This window comes from Tenrec ecaudatus, chromosome 13, assembly GCF_050624435.1.
Source record: "Tenrec ecaudatus isolate mTenEca1 chromosome 13, mTenEca1.hap1, whole genome shotgun sequence".
Taxonomy (NCBI): domain Eukaryota; kingdom Metazoa; phylum Chordata; class Mammalia; order Afrosoricida; family Tenrecidae; genus Tenrec; species Tenrec ecaudatus.
In genome coordinates this window covers 18,442,786-18,446,658 of record NC_134542.1, presented here as the reverse complement: position 1 = coordinate 18,446,658, position 3,873 = coordinate 18,442,786, and the positions used below count along the sequence as shown (strand labels likewise).

Here is a 3,873-nt window from a genome sequence, read left to right as displayed (position 1 = left end):
GGCCGAGGCTTCTTTGTTTCGAACTTTGGCATTCTAATCACTGGTAATCATTCATGCATTGTTTTACATGCTTGATACATTTCAGATTGCAGAAGTTGGCAACATCTTCATGTTCTTCATTTTACGCATTAGTGATTGGAGCATAAACGTGAATAATATTCATATTAGCCAGGCTGGCTTAGAACTAAAACCACACTCACTGCAATAGAGTTGATTCTGATCAGAGCAACCCATGGAGGTTTCAGAGGCTGGACGTTTTCAGAGAAGCGAACTGCCTCGCCTTTCTCTCTCAGATAGACTGACGGATTTGAACACCAACCTATTGCTTCCCATCCTCCGCTCTTCCTGCTAGGTCTCTGGACATTATCCCATCCCTGGTAGCATTGCAATTCTGAATAGATTTTGAGGTGTTCATTTTGATGATTGTGACACCGACTCCTTTTCGACTGGTCATTCTTGTCACTGTTGTTCGTATGCCTCTGATTCTCAATGGCCAACACCAGGTCATTTCCTCTCATTCATGCCTAGGGTCTTGATCTTTATGTGTTCCATTTAATTTTCGACACCTTCCAGTTTTCCTAGATCCACACTCTGTCGATTCCACCTGCGCAGCACTAATGGGGATTGTGGATGTCGTCGTTTTGAGTCATGCCGCGTGAGGAAAGGACGGTGCTACATGTTTCACTCCGTCCATGTCACTCGAGTTAATTCTACACTGAGGAGGCAGCTCTTCCCCGGTCATAGTTTGAGGGACTTCTGCCCCGAAGGGTCAAGGTCAGCCCTGTGTGGCTTCAGCCCCTCCTGTCTACTCTTTCTGCAAGCAGGCCACCTGGGCAATTTGGCGTGCTTTGATTTCTCTATCAGTTCCCACAGAAACACAATTTCATTTCAAGATTAGGTTTTGCAGCTCCAAAAAGAGAGGAAGCTGAAAACCACTGGACTGGGACACGCTGTAACTGCAGCTTCTCAGAGAGAGGCATCTCCGAGCAAATGTGACTCTCTGGGGAGCAGAGAGATCCAAATGGGCGGTGTCTCTTCACAAACCTCCCTCCGGAGACCACATTCTCTCTTCTAACGGTATTGCTTTTGTCCAAGATGCTGTTAATGGTGGAAATGACTATCAAAAGCCTCAGGATATTCTTTCAAATAACGTTCGTGGCATTGAATCTCCATGTTCTGACGTCCCTTGGGGCTCAGTCTGGTGCAGTGTTTCTTACCTTGGCATGGTTGGCACTGTAGACGGGCACCTTCTCTCCTGTGGGGCTGCTTGTGCTTTTGTAGGATATTGAACAGCCTGCTTGGCCTCTATTTGGTAGATGCCTGTGGTGCCCCCTGTCTACCATTACCATAAAAACAACTCCAGGCATATTCAGCCACCCTACATTTCATCCTCCCAAACAAACAAGCAAACTTGTTGCGGTTGTTGATTTTGATTCATGATAACCCCATGTCACAGAGTAGAACTGATTCCCACGGAAGTTTTATAATCCGGGCTGCCATCTTTCTAAAAGCATGTTGGCTAGCCTTTCTTTGGGGGTGCTGTTGGGACGATTTGAACTACCAACCATTTGGTTACCAGTCAAGGGAAAATGGTTTGTGATATCCAGGAAGATGAAATTGCCCCCATCTGAGAATCACTGGTCTATGATGGATACATGAAGACCACCTGCAGCTCCCTGCTGCTGGAGCGGTGGGCTGCTCTGGTCGGTGAAGGATCCCAAGATGGTTGGACAGAAATGCTCTCTAAAAGGCATCGACTGGATAGCACTTTGGGGAGCTCATACCTCGCAACCAAAAGGCTGTTGCCAACTCACTGAGGTCCTGGAAAGAGATCTCACCTCAAGGTTGGCAGCTCTCCCTGAAGTGCCTCCCGCTCTCAACTGGGCTTCCTCCAAGGCCAGCGTGGCCAAGGCTAGCTTAGTGGACAACTTCAAGAAGTTTAAGACCATGAAGATCCCTGTGCCAGAGGTTAAATGTACTGCCTTGGTGGATGTTGACGAAAAAGAAGATGTCAAGACTTGCGCGCTGTTTGTGTCTCTTTCAAAGAGCAGCATCGGGGAGTCCAAGAAGCGGCTGGAGAAGATGAGGACCATCATTCCAGTTGACCAGATGACCACTGGTACCTTGAATGAAGTCTTCCCGCAAACTAAGTTAGACAAAACCAAGTAGCCCTACTGGCCTCATCAGCCAATCAGAAAGGTATAAAGTTGAGTCTGTGAGGGCACGTTGGCCATCCCATGAGAAAGTCTGAACAGTAAAAAGAATAATACATATTTTTAAAAAGACTAACTGCGGTATCTGGCTTCCCTATTTCCAAGGGCAGAGGTCAGACATGCCCCCCACCCTCCTACCTTCTTTATCCTGTTCACACCCAGCCATCTTCCCACAGCACTCGGCTGGGGTGCTCCGTCAATACATGGAACTCACAGACCACACTAGGGAGTCAACAAGGTTCCACAGCCAGGATTCTCACTTGCCGCCACGGAGTCGATGCTGACTCACAGCAAACCCCCTGTGGGTTTCTGAGACTGTCCCTGTTTACAGGAGTAGAAAGCTCCGTCTTTCTCCTACAGCGCTGCTGGTGGTTTGAACTGCCAACCAGGCCAATCACAGCCCAACAAGTAACCACTACACCACCAGGGCTGCAGACTGGCCAGGATTAGTCAACAGTAAGGATACAGTCATTAAACCCCAGCAGCCTCTCTCAGCAGTGAAATCTCAGTCTCTCTGTCTCTGTCTCTCTCCTCCTCAGCCTCTCAGCCACATGGCCCCTTGGCATCTGCTTCTGAGGAGCAGGAAGCCCACCGATGTTCTGCCTCACAGCCCATGTCTGGGCACTGCTGCTCTGTTCTGTCCTACGGTCCCATGTCTCGATCTCTGGTTTCAGCCCACCTACTTTGCTCTTCACTTGATTGGTTCATAAACCAGCCCTAAAGCACTATCCAAAAAGAAATGCCAAGAGACTTTGAGTGAAGTTCTGGCCTTGCTGAGATCGTGGATCAATCTCAAGATAAAGCCTCGGGCGAGAGCAGGATTCATTAAGTGGCACAAATAACCAAACCGACTGCCACCGAGTAGGCGCTGACCCACAGCGACTGTGTAGGACAGAGTGCAGCTGCGCAGGGCTTCTGGGGCTGTGGTGTTTATGGGTGCGGACGGTCACATCTCTGTCCTGCAATGCTGAAGCTGCCAGCTTTGCAGTGCTCAACCGAGGCTTAACTGCCGTGCCACAGAGGATCTGAACTTAGTGGCACAAGTGCTGGTAATTTGGTTATGAACCAGGCCCTGAACATTTCAGAGCCATCTTCCCTTCAAAACTTTGGACCCTTTCTTACCAAACAAGAGACTGATGTGGAAAAAAGAGTACCATTGTCCTATCTGCCTTCTAGTTTTTTGAATAAAATCTGGGAGGAGGGAGATGGGGAGCAAGCGAATGTTTGGGGTGCATCATGGGGACCTACCTCAACCTCTAGCAGGATTTCCAGGTTGTCTCATTTTCCTTAGAGGTAAGTGCTGTCATACATTTGTCTTCAATGCTATGTGAATTGATTCCTTGCTCCCCGCCAGTTTTGATAAGTTCCCACTCACCCTTGCATGTCTGCATGCATGATAATCACCCGCAAAGTTTTATTTGAAGCGAATCAGTCCCAAATCTATTCTACAGCAAAGAGAGACCTTTGAGGCATTTGTGACTCTAGTTACCTGTGTCAGGAGGTTTTGATGATCTGGATGATGCTCTCTGCCCTTCTATTTGATTCTTGGGCATACGCTTATAACACGTGGCTATAATTATGGTTGTGTAAAACAACATGATTATGGAAACCCAAATCCAAAACAAACGAACCCACTGCCATTGAATCAATGCCAACTCAC

The 3,873-nt window shown here is 48.0% G+C and overlaps 1 pseudogene; it reads left to right on the top strand.

Moving 5' to 3' along the window:
• The first annotated feature begins 1,722 nt into the window (after positions 1 to 1,722).
• LOC142424927 (ATP synthase peripheral stalk subunit d, mitochondrial pseudogene) lies at positions 1,723 to 2,205 on the top strand (annotated as a pseudogene).
• The last annotated feature ends 1,668 nt before the right edge of the window (positions 2,206 to 3,873 follow it).